We start from the raw sequence: 13,845 nt of genomic DNA, 5'->3' as shown, positions 1-13,845 counted from the left end.
TTCAGTTTATAATTTAATAAATAGTATCACTTCCCGTGAATATCAATTATCCATTGAAGTGTATTGATAGCTTCAACCAACTCTATAGCTCCAGCATCAGAGATAAGGCAGGGAATACAATGCAAGAAAAGGATAAAAGAGATTCAATTTTTTTAAGGAAAAAAACAAATGAAAAGTATTCGCCTCGAGCCGTCTTTATTTCAAACAAGTTTATCTTTTCTTCCTTTCTTTAATTATATAAGAAGGTTTTAAACTGCTGACTATTTACCTCAATCCCACTCCCGTTTTGACTATACATTTACCTTTCCATTACTTCAGATAGTTCAACAAACAGTAGCATGAAATTGAAATGGGGACATTAGAGCTCAATTGACAACAAACATTTTTTTAAAAATTATTTTTTCAGTGTAGGATCGTGAGTTGAGTGCGCGTGTTATTAAAAAAAAACAGAGAGAGAGTAAAAGATAACTTGTCAGCTTTATCTTTCTCTGTTTCCTATTCTCTCGTTTCCATTTTTTTTTTAATCAAACAAAAGATTGCCCTTGAAAACCTCAGTATTTTTTTTTTTTGTGGGCCAAACTTCAAAACCTCAGTATGGAAGCATTCCTTTATCCCGTATAAGCTTACGGGGCACAAGTGGAAACCCGATATAATCCTGGGTCTATAACTGGTCCAGCATCGTTCTCCATCTGAACTAAATGAGGCTTTCTTTTTTGGACGCTTAGGCCCACCAATTAATAATCACTTGACAGGGATAAATAGCAGACTCCTCTCCCCAGGAACATGTGAGGGATGTGAGGAAGTTTCTACGATGATTGAATTATGGTTAGGATTTGTTGGAGCTGATCGTTCGTTCCATTTTCTTGTCCAAACATCTCACACGCAAATGGATCCTTGTTCTGGGACCGATTCATTAATACGTATACTTGCATATCTTAGAATAATACTCTTCCGATCCTTAATATAAGACCCATTTAACTAGTTTGATTAGATTAAAGAAATTAGCTAAGTTAGTTAATTATAAGAAATATAATACGTTTTTCTTAAAATACTATAATCATCTTTCTTAATACCCACTCTTTTTTTTCTATTTGATTATGGTCGAGGGAGTATCTATAGAGATGATTTAAAAAAAATAGATAAATATAAAAAATAAATCTTATATTTAGAACTAAAATCAATTTAATAATTGAGTTCTATATTAAGTATAGGAAGAGTAATTGATATTCCACGCACAAATATGGACTCGCAAAGTCTGCAAATATTAAAACCCAATCGGGCTATCTAACAATAAAAGCTATGAAAGAAGCAAAAGCTCGATGCTTAGCCCTGTTTGATGAAGGAAGCAATACTGCTGAGTAAAGCCAGGGCAATATCGCAAGTTGGCTTGAATATATGGAGCACGTGGTTTTCCCCTTTCGTCTCCAATACCTCCACCTCTCCCGGAAATCCATTCTTCTCCAGCAATTCTCTGTAATGCAAGGCTCTATCCCTCATCAAATCTTCCTCTGCAACACAAATGAGCACTCTCTTACAATTTAGCCTTCCCACGTTTGGATCCTTTTCCGGGTTAATCAACGGATCGTCACCCCCAGACGCAGTCAGACACAGAAACTTCCATAGACGATCCAACTTCGCCGTATATGCGGCCTGATTCCGTTCCGACTCTGTTCGTTCTTCGCCCAAGAAAAAGGGATGCACCAAAACTAAATCTTCCAGCTTTAGGCCCCATGGTTTCTCTGAACTGACCCGAATCGCCATGTGGTGTGCTATGTTAGCTCCCGTACTATCCCCGACGAAGAATACCTACGCCAAATCGGCGTAGTGATTGAGCCACTCGTCGGGGCCGTTGCCGGCGAAATGGGAAGTGACCCATTTAACATCAGTCCTTGAATCTTCATGGCCGGTTGGAACCGGGTGTAAGATATTTTAATTATATATTTTATATTATATTATATTATTTTGTTTTAATTAAAATATCCAAAGTATGGCCCGTTAGTCAGTTAGGCCCAGTCCAGGTAGGGTTCTAGACTCAGTGCTTTTTAGTCATTCTTGACTTGATGGTGGGTTAAGTTTTTGACGGTTAACTGAGTGAGCATCTGTGAAAACCTAATACATGGCTCTTGAGGTTCCCTGACTGGTGGCGGCTCTTTCTTATTCCATCACTCTGCCCACCTCCCAGTCAGAAGAGATCCTGATATCTTTTCTACTAACAACATCTGAATAATTTCAGTTATTCTAATCCAGATCAAGGCCAGAAGCATTATGGATTGCTTCTTCAGACTATCTAGCATGGCGAGAGGTATTTATAAGTCTTCCGCTGCTACTCTGATGATTGTAGAATTCTATATGACTATTTGGATAAATATATGTGTTCATATGAATTGTTCTAACATGTGGCATCAGAGCCTGGTTTTTAGATCTCCCTCTGCCTGCTATTTTCGTAAATGATACATTATGAATGTATGTTAATTTTCTATTTGGAAATTATTTTGAGAAAAACTTCTATGAGCGTCATATGTGCTTGTTTCAACCGTCTTTGTTTTTCTCGGATCTCTATATATGGTCGAGCTTTTGGGTGAATGGACCAAAGAAAATTATATATATTGTTTCCTTGATGACCGCCTTCAATTTGGTTTGCCTTTTCATTGAAATTTAAAGGATCCGAAACGTTAGCTTGGTTTTGCATCAAAATCTATATATTGATATATGCGATTTGAGTTTTCGTATCCTTTACATGTGATTATTGCCCACATGGACTTTGCCGTTTTGGAGAATAAAATTGCCGATGGTACCACTGTGATGTTTTGGTTTGAAATCAAAATTTTATTTGGTGTTTTTTTTTCCACATGTTTTTATCAAATTCAATTTGATCATGGGCTTGCTCTTGATGATATTGCTATCATAAATTGCTGGCCATTGAGTTCTGATCATCTTGCCGTGAAAACGAGAGAAACGGCGTTAAAATCGCCGGCAAAGGTTGCCTGCAATTAGAGACGGCGGCAGATATGTCTGTATATATTCGGGTTGAAATTGCTGGCGGGTTGGTTAGGGATCCGACTGAAGGTGGAAAATAGGCGGCAAAGGGAAACGCCCAGTTTCACTATTCAGTTGTTGGGCTGAACATGGTTTGGGCTCACGAAAAAGTAGGCATCTGAATTGTTTTTTATTTTGTTGGGGACTCTGTATGTTTTTTGTAGAATAGCTTGTTTGTTACTCGAAGCCATTTTACAAAATTGGGCAGTGTTTTGGGCCTATCCCATGACAGCTTCTGTTTTCATATTTTCCACATTTTATGGGCCATTCGGTTTTGGGCATATTTAATACACACACAAAAAAAAAAAAGGAAGGATTTCGCAAGGACATTGTGGTTCAAGTTTCTGCCTTCGAATTTTATTTTCTGGTTTTAATATGTTATTTCCCTATAGGCCTTTAATGTTTCACGCCCATATGACATTCTGGGTCATTTTGATTTTATTTCAGAGCCAAAGTGGACCGTGAAAATTATTTCCAATTTCTCAAAAGTTTTAGTACTATTTGTCTGATTTCAGAAGTTGGCTGTTGAAAAATTGTTTTAGTTTCTGGAAAATTGGAACATGGGCCTCAATCAGTTTATTTTGTTTCTGGTTCCAATTTTTTTTTCACTCTTTTGGTTCATATCCAGAAATATATCTAGGCCTTTTATGTATGTCTGAACCCAGAAAAATCAATTTTTGCCTTTGTGCGATTATTGTTGTTTGGGATGGTTTGTGTAATTTTTCAGAAATCATTTGAGCTAAATAGATGTTGTATGAGTTCTCTGATTTATTATTTGGGACTCTTTTTTGGCCTGAACTTTTTTTATTTTTCTGGAATTTTGGCTTTGGGCTCTATTTTGTATTTTGTTATATGAGCCAATTTTGTTTTATTTCTAGAAACAGTTTTTGGCTAAATAAAGCATTATTTAAATTGGTTTTTATTTATTTAGCCATAAGGTTTATCTATAATCTATTTCATGCACCATTTAAATTGTTTAAATAAAAGAGAAATCAATTTAGCTATTTTAACATACTGTGAAATTTTGCAAAATTCTTTTTGTCCGCTATTTAATTGTTTAAACATTTGTTTTAGGCAATCATATATTTGTTTGAGTTTTGCAAAATTATATTTGATTTGAAATATGCTGAATTTGATTTATTAAACAATTTTTGGGTGCATAAAATAGTGGGAGAATTTAATTTTAGTTATTTAGTTGCTTATGTTGCTTAAATTAATTGGTCAAGTTCTCCATTATGCTGTGCATATATGAGATTTAAATGCACATAGTTAATAATTGTGATTAGCATGCAAGGTTGATAAGGAGTAGCCACAGCATCCTCTTACATAGTGCATGGATAGATAATCACATACAGATTTTAAAATATCAACTATAATCAATGAGTAATTATAATTTGATCACATAAATGGTTTAGTTGATTAAATTATTTAGTTGGAATGCTCATTGATATTGTGTGTGTATATGGAATTTAATTGTACATATATGACATTAGTGATTAGCATATATATTTGTTCAAGGAGTAGCCACAGCATCCTTATTCACATGTTGTATGCATATTTAATCACATGTGGATTTAAAATATCAATTTTGGTTAAATGCACAATCAATACACACAATGATTTGATGTCTTTGTGATGCAAATGTAGAGTTGAGGAGTAGCCACAGCATCCTTACATGTACATGTATTTGTCTTAATAGACAAATCATCATATAAAGATTTAAAGACATCACTTGTAATTAAATATGTAGTTATGGTTAATCTTTGCCCGCAGGTAGATAATTATAATTACATATTTAATTAGGGTGGGATAGAAACGGCCTTATGATTCCTAAGTAGCCCACAGGTATTAGAAATCTAAATGCGTTCTAGTTTCACCAATTAGAGAACATAAATTTGTGCTATGCTGAAGTCTTTACCCACAGGTAGACTTCAGTGATACGAAATTTATGATTGTATGATTTACGTTGGTAAATGTACGCTTAAACGTGATGGTTAAATGCCTCATAAAGTGTTGTTGTAAGCATGATTAAAAGTTAATTCTTTATTTTGCAGCATTATTGTTATCTTTTGAGTTAGGGACAATTATTGAGCCTAGAAGAAGATAAATGTGACTTCTTCAACTAAATTGAACTTGATATCAAGAAAGTTCTAGTGCCTATTAATACTAGCATGCAAAATGAGATAGTATTATGAGACTAAATTGTCTTAATACAATGATCTCAATTAAGAGCTGGTTATGGGTACATAATGAATGGAACAAAAGTCAAGAAATGGGCTGAAGGATGAATTTGAGAAATTCTCATAAAGAGTCATTGCATTGTATGCGGACTATAAAGTGATTCTCCATAAAGTGTATTGGCACAAATAATCTCCATTACTGTTGGTGAAAGAGATTCTTAATTTATTATCTCATTAGTATGAGCTATATACGTTTTCATAAATACATGCAAGATTAAGTATTTATTGAAAATGTATATATTAAATGATTGGCTCAAATTTGAATAAGATGAGATTTTGAATAAGGGTTATTTAGTCACCAACCTCAAGACCATAAAGTGATATGCATATATAAGAATTATATGTTAATAAGGAAAGGTCTGATTGGAGATAATGATGGATAAATTATTGCCATTGGTGCATTTAAAATCTCATTTTGTTTGTACTAATCATGAGAAGGATTTCTTCAAGTTGTGTGGTGCATAATAGTTTCAAAGATCTTCATGAAAGGGTCAAAAGGTTTATCAAGAATGAGATTTAATGATCTCTTAAACCTTATTGATTCCAATCTATGTATAGTTTACATTAAGAAATACGTAAACCATCGTACGACTTTAAGAAAGCTTGAAGAGTTATGATTAGTAAGAGATTACATGTACTATTATTTATTGTAAGTTTGTGTTCTAGTAAATGGAATTACATATTTTTCCTATAAGTGGCCTCTCACAATGTTGATCACTATTTGCCTTATAATTGTGTAATGTACAAGGCAAAATTGGGTGGTTAATCTGACAAATAGATTAATGTAGTGAGATCAACAAGGGAGATAGATGGTGAGTACATCAATGATGGACAGTAACCTAGTCTATATATTAAGTTTCTTCATATAAGAAATCACTAGGTGATGTTGTTGAGAGAAGAAACATAATATTAATAGACATATTGAGCAATAAGGTTTACAATTTGTTTTTCCTTTTCGGGTACACACTCAAGACAATTATGTATATACTAAATGAGATTCCAACCTAATTTGTATTTAAATTCTTTTGAAAATCTAAAGAGTTGGAAGCTTAACTTATTATATATACTTGTAGAAAAATTGTCTTATGAAAGAAAGAGTGTAGAAGGAAAATATTTCTTGAGACTTATATTGCATATTTTGATGAAAATGCATAAAAGTCTCAAGCATCCAAATGTTTTGTCCATCATATTTTAGTGTAGTATTTGGAGGAATGCCAAATTCATTATTATTGCCATGATTAGTGGGAGTGATCAAACTAATCAAGAATGATCACATATAAAGAACAACCTCTAATTATGGTAGAACATTGGTTTGGCATGGCACTCATCTTGTTAAGGTGAATGTAAAAACCATCATGAAGTTCTTAGATTCACAATTGATCATGTTTGAAATTAAGAGTATCAACATTAAGAATTCCGTCAATTATACAAGGAGTATTTGAAAATATATAAGGGATATCTCAAAATTGATGGGTGATACTCTTTTTTTGCAACTTCAATCTCATTAACAGATTGAGTTAAGATCAATAGTGATTGAAATTTGGTAATTCGCTGTAACTACATGATGTACATAAAAGTATTCAGCTAGAACATAAATATAAATATGGAGTATGACCTCAATTTCATATTTCAAGAAATGAAATAAATTCCAAATAAAGGCATTGCTTCATAATAGATATGTGAGATTTCAAGGCAAACAATAACGTTTGAATATTTGTATAGTTGCTAGTATGCAACATTAAGTAATACAAAAGAATATTGTTTGCCAAAGATTCTCTATGGAGAAAAGGAACTTATTATAGTGAGATATTACCTCCTATATTAATGAATAGTTCCCACCATATCTTCTTGGTGCCAATGTCTATATTGATTTGGAATATTGTTAGAATCTTTCCAATTTTTGATACAAGGAGAGATACATGAATTAGTAAAAGAGGTCAAATAGTTTATACAAGGAGAATTTGGTCCATGAGCAAGTCTCAAAATAGTGATGACTAATATATCATGATATACTCACATGCATGATCAAGTTGAGAATATCATGGTTTTGTTTGTATCACTTGATTAGTGGGAGTTGGGTCATCTATAATTTGCATATAGATGATCCATATATTGTTCATATTTATGACTCAAGGTGTTACAAATGAGAGGATGGTCATTGTTCAAAAGTTGTGATATTATTGGTTAAGGTGTTGTATTCTTTTAGAATACATAAATGGATTATTCTCAAGGTACTTGAGATTATCATAAGTAATATATAATCACAAGTACTTGAACATCCACGAATAGATGACATTTGTCATGTGTAACATACTTGATACGAGGATATGATCAGATTGTCTATATGTCTCTAATATGATCATCATGTAAAGGAGATGATGAGTATTTCTTCTAAGTCAATTGTAGGATATTGCCTTGTTTAAATGTGCACAAAATGGGCAATGTCATTACAATGAATATTAGTTGGAGTTACAAGTAAATTAATACTTGAATGATAACTGAAAAGCTGCAATGGTGAAGTACATTACTAAATGTACATTAGGTATCATGCTTCACATATATGAGTCAATTTCTTTGAATGATTGAGATCGTTCAATTTAGCTGGATGAGTTAGCAACAAATTGTTAACATTGTGATACATATTCATGCTTAATGAACAAGTTGCATCATGAAGGAGTGCAAGATTGCTAAACAATCACTGATTGTTTCCTTTCATCATGAAGTGTCTCTTGTAATCATTCATAGAGGCAAGTTGTAAGATTGTTGATTAATGAATTTCATCATAGGATTTTAAATTATTGAATTAATTTCAAATTCATCAAAGGTGTTTATTATATGACCATGGATTTAATTGGTCATAAAACACATAAAGCATAAATCCTTTGAATAAAGAGCATGCTATTAAAAATGTCAAAGGATCAATATCTTATCAGAGATGGATCACATGTAGTGATCTAAATGAGGTGTTATCAAGTGATGAAATTCAAATTTTGGTTTGTTGTCTCAAGTTTGGTACCTGAATTATGTGAGATTAACAAACATTCAAGTTGGAACCGAATAAACATTTAAGGTTTATTCATAAAGTTATAACCCATTAAGTAAGGATGCTATTTGTAATACATGGAAGATAATACTCGATTAAGGGGACTTATCGCCATGATTCTAATAGTATTGCCTTAATTAACCTTGACATGTCAACTGACATATTATGAACGGGCCAAGTGGGAGAATGTAAGATATTTTAATTATATATTTTATATTATATTATATTATTTTGTTTTAATTAAAATATCCAAAGTATGGCCCGTTAGTCAGTTAGGCCCAGTCCAGGTAGGGTTCTAGACTCAGTGCTTTTTAGTCATTCTTGACCTTGATGGTGGGTTAAGTTTTTGACGGTTAACTGAGTGAGCATCTGTGAAAACCTAATACATGGCTCTTGAGGTTCCCTGACTGGTGGCGGCTCTTTCTTATTCCATCACTCTGCCCACCTCCCAGTCAGAAGAGATCCTGATATCTTTTCTACTAACAACATCTGAATAATTTCAGTTATTCTAATCCAGATCAAGGCCAGAAGCATTATGGATTGCTTCTTCAGACTATCTAGCATGGCGAGAGGTATTTATAAGTCTTCCGCTGCTACTCTGATGATTGTAGAATTCTATATGACTATTTGGATAAATATATGTGTTCATATGAATTGTTCTAACACCGGGTGCTCCGGAGCATTGCGGTAATTGACAGAGACGCCAATGACGTTCGCCTGATAAACAATGGAGTTGACGAAGTTGTGGTAATTTGGGGAGAACGCAGTTTCGATGCAGAAGTCACTGCCATGGAAGTAAACAAGAACAGGTAACTTCTGACCCGGGTTCATGATTTTGGGAAGGAAAATCCTGGCAGATACGGCTTCGTCTTCAGAAATCACAACGTCTTTGGATTGGACGCCTGTTACGGAGTCAACGCCGGGAGGAACAGTTCTTAGGCCGGCGAGTCTCTCTACACGGCCATCTCTGTAAATTTTCAAAACCGGGGGGGGGGGGAGTCATGGGCTATTTGGTCGGCGTCATGAGAGGAAAGCGAAGAGGGAGAATTAGGAGCAAAGAAGGAGTTGGAAACTTAAGAAAGGAGAGGCGAGGGGAAAGATGCTGATGTGAGAGAAAGAGAGAGGGAAGGAATGGCTAAGAATGCCATTGGCGAAGGGGTGGTTTGATTTGATTAGCGCACGGTGATATTTGGATTGAGTGAGCGCTGGACTGGTCATCTCGTCGGCTTTCTCCGATTCAAATCACAGTGTCAGAATGGAAAGGGATGAAAAAGCAGAGGTTGTAAAGTTTTTATGGCGTGCAGGAGACATCTTTCGCGGGAGGGCATCAATTCTAATGTCACACATGCGTAATCCAAAAACCTAATACTCATGTATCAAATACTAACTCCATCAGATCCAAAATATAAACTAAATTTTTTCTATTTATATTTATCAAAAAACTAATTATAATCAATTGAAAATAATAAATGTGAAAAGTATATATTTGTTTTTTTAATATAACTTTATTAACGAAGAAAACAAGTAAAAGATACAATAAATAAATTAAAAAACAAAGAGAATATAAGAGGATAAAATTAGGAAAAAAAAACTCATCAAATATTTGGACAAAATGAATATTATTTTATAAAAAAAACCAACTTTTTAAAGAAAATTTAGCTTATATTTTAAATCGGAAGGAGTATAAACTACCATTACTCAAATTCCACGCGGCAATCAAAATCATTATTCATTAGAACTAAGGACAAGATTGGTTACCAAAAACACCGAGAACTGATACCAATCAGCTTATTCATGATGGGCACAACTCAATCTTGTTTAATGAAAGACACAAACTTTTGAAGCAAATCCTCAGCCTTACCTTCTCTTTGATTCCCAATAAAGTGAAAGTAATGCTCTGAACCCCAGTTTTCCACAAGCTCAACTTCATCACCCCACCCACTGTTCTTCAACTCTCTCGCATAATTCCTCCCTGCTTCAAACAAGCAGTCCTTCTCTGCTGCAAACACCAACACTCTCTGGCAACCAAGTCTCTTCAGATCCTCTATGGCCGGTTTCATCCTCCTATCTTGCAACCCTTCATTCTCTGGACACATATGCAGCCACATGTGATTGTCCACTGTGCCCCCAAAAAAGGGTGCACTAAAACCGCCCCGATTATCCTCACACCCGACAATCCTACTTTCCCAACCCAAGTGACCAGCGTGTGGGTTATGTTACCTCCCGTGCTGTCGCCGGCGACGAACACTCGTTTGAAGTCGGCATGGTTGTTCAGCCACGACTCGGGTTCGGATCTCCCCGAGTGCGATGCGATCCACTGGAGAGCAGCCCATGAGTCTTCGTAGCAAGTGGGGAAGGGTCGCTCTGGGAATAAACCATATTCCACAGAGATCGTGATGACGTTTGCTTCAGCCACCACTGTAGCGACATAGTTGTGGTACTGGCAGGAGAAGGCGGATTGCATGCAGAACCCGCCGCCATGGATGTAGAGGAGAACGGGGATTTTCCAGCTCGGGTCGGTTATCTTGGGAAGGAAGATTCAGACAGAGACGGGAGGTTCGACGGAGACGATGGCGTCTTTCGATCGAACACCGGTAGTTGGATCATCAGAAGGCGGGATCTTCTCAGTGAGGGGTCAGAAGTCAACCACTCTGCCGTCTTTGTATACGCAGAAGAAGGGAAAGTCGGGGGCTATGTCATTGTCTCTTTCAGCCATCTCGAGGTTTGTTCTCTCCGTCCCCTGGGCTTTGAACAAAGGAAGAAGTTAAAGCAGAACACGTGTTTTGCTCGCACTCGGTCTCAATTCCATATTTCATTTAGTTGGGCACTGGGAGTTGGTCGTCAACTACCCCCTCATGGATGTTAGGCGGGCATTGAACCTCACAAAATTTTCGTTCTTGCCTTAAGCCTTGGTCGAGGACGGTCCGACCTATGTTTGGATGAAAACCAAACTATAATTTTAAAAGTGTTTTTACAGTTTATAAAGTAGATATGTGGAGGAGTTTGTCTCGTTTTACAAAAAAATACTTTTTAAAAACATTTTTGAGGGTAACCAAACACCCTCAAATGAGGGATGGTCTTAAAAGATATGTGCATTATTATTTGATATTTAATTTGAAAAATACTTTTCTAATCCTATTTATAAGATATTTTCAGCATGTTTCATACATGTCAAGAAAAATTTTAAATTTCATTAACTCTTATTTAAAATTTAATGACTTTCCAACTTTATCCCTATTTAATATACATTATACCTCATATAAACAAAGTCAACACAATAATAAATGAAGGGTAAAATTGTACATCCATACAAAAAATTTCTTTCAGTGTCCTATAAATAGGACCAAAAAATACCTTCTCTCTTCGCCTTATAAATAGAACCAGAGGAGTATTCTCTCTAGCTGTATAAAAAAAAAAAATTCTTCCTAAAGGAGACAGAAAAATGCGGGAAAAAAATTACTTCTCTGGTCCTTAATATAGAACCTAATTGTTGAGTTGATTTTGATCTTAAATAGAAGACCCATTTCTCATATTTATCAATTTTCTTTAAATTACTCTTATGAATACTCCCTCAACCATAATTAAGTAGAAGAGGGAGATGTGGTTTTAAGAAAGATGATTATGTTGTTTTAGGAAAAACTGTCACATTTATTATACTCCTTCGGTCCTTATTATAAGACCCAATTTGACTTTTTATTTCGTCCTAATTATAAGACCCAATCCATTTTCTCTTTTATATTTATGTATTTTTTTCCAAGATAATCTTTCTAATAATAATAGTTTTAGCTAATATACTTAATTAGCAAGGATATTTTAGGAATAACAACACTTATTTATTATAAATAACCAACTTAACTTACTTCCTTAATCTCCTCAAATAAGTCAATTGGGTCTTATAATTAGGACCGGAAGAGTAATTAACTAACTTATCTAACTTTCTTAATCTAATCAAATTAGTTAAATGAGTTTTATATTAAGAAGTGGAGAAGTATATATTTTATTTAGGCAAAAAATCAGAATAATAAAAATATTACACAAAAGCGATAAAAAATTTTAAAAAATTGCACGCCATTCAATTAAGATAGTCGAAAAAATTTAGTTAAAAGAAGGCAGTAGAAAATTGTTGTTTTGTTTCTTAAGTTTACAATAATGACAATGCTTTTAAAATAACAATTTTTTTCGGTTTTTTGAATAACATTTGATTGATTTGAAGGAAGGAATAACAATTGGCCATACTTTTTAATGGCGTGTGCGTTTTATTCACAAAAAAAGAGAGTGGATTAATGCAATATTTTCAAAAAGTGATAAATTATACGTCCTCCCACACTTTAAAAAGTTATCTGGTCCTTATAAGGCCTCACAGACAAAACCTTGCTATAAAATAACAACTTAGAATAAAAAATAAAAAAAATTGTGAATCAAAAGGTGAAAAAGAGAAGATTTTTTTTTTTTAAAGAAAAAAAGGAACGAGTAGAGAGGGAGCATGGGGGAAAGGTGACAGTTTTTACAGTGTGATGTGAAGGTATTAAGTGTCATATGCATTTGCATTTTTTCAGCCACAGATCACATGAAAGGTCAGCATTAGGGAAATGGAGGAAAATGAACAGAAAAGAAATGGAGAGACCCTGTGCCGCTTTGCCAAGTACCAACCTTGGCATCAGTCATTGAGAAACCAACCCACGGTTATCTAAAGATTGAGCAAAAGAAAAACCAAGAATTTAAAATAATAGGAAACGGATCAAGAGGCTTTTGAAATTCGTCATTGAAAGAGAGCACTATTTCGCCGATTCCATAGCTTCCAGATGGTCACTCCCCATACAAGATCCCATTGAGCGACTCCATGCTTTCCCAAATTGCGTTTCAGATTAAGAGCTACCCAGAAAAGAAACTGGCCATAACACGAAGGTTTTAGCAACTTAACTCATAAATTACGAGCACACTGCATATTGACAATCCCGTAATCCATGTAATATATCCTCCACGTCAGCGTTGCGGTAAGTGCACATAACATAGGAGAGGCCCAACACTAAACATTCCTCCACAGATTTGCAGGTAGATTCTTGTTGAAAGCTAGCGACGTGAAAACTCTTATACGCTCCACCCCCTTCCCATTTTCATATTAGCTTGTGAGCATTGCTATAGAGATTTGAAGCGTTCTGTTCCAGAAAGTAATGAGCAATTTTCGAAGTAGAATCACCATGTGGTGTCGCACTCCAAATCATAACATCATCACCAGCTATAGGCATTGAGGGAAGTAGAGTAATAAGACGCTGAAACATATCTTGATCCACAATAATAGCTAGTTTGAAAAAATTCCTACTACCTTGGAGAGCCCAATCAGCAACTGTACTATCATTTTCCCCAGAAGATGGTGTTCTAACTTCTAAGGCACATGTCTTTAATTTTCTTTGTTTATCAGGTAAGATCCAAGTATCATTAATGAAATTAATACATACTACTTCCGCTCGATTCTAGTCCTAATTATAAGACATCACTTACAAACGAGCTATTATAATTAGTACCGCT

The 13,845-nt window shown here is 34.7% G+C and overlaps 1 pseudogene; it reads right to left on the bottom strand.

Annotated features, from left to right (window-relative positions):
* Positions 1 to 1,223: 1,223 nt before the first annotated feature.
* Positions 1,224 to 10,783, bottom strand: LOC114723785 (probable carboxylesterase 12; annotated as a pseudogene).
* Between the last annotated feature and the right edge of the window lie 3,062 nt (positions 10,784 to 13,845).

The sequence above is a fragment of the Neltuma alba genome, unplaced genomic scaffold (genome assembly GCF_004799145.2).
Source record: "Neltuma alba isolate B1F8T4 unplaced genomic scaffold, ASM479914v2 tig00012154_pilon, whole genome shotgun sequence".
Taxonomy (NCBI): Eukaryota; Viridiplantae; Streptophyta; class Magnoliopsida; order Fabales; family Fabaceae; genus Neltuma; species Neltuma alba.
The sequence above is the reverse complement of the archived record's forward strand: the minus strand, read 5'-3'. Positions and strand labels throughout refer to the sequence as shown.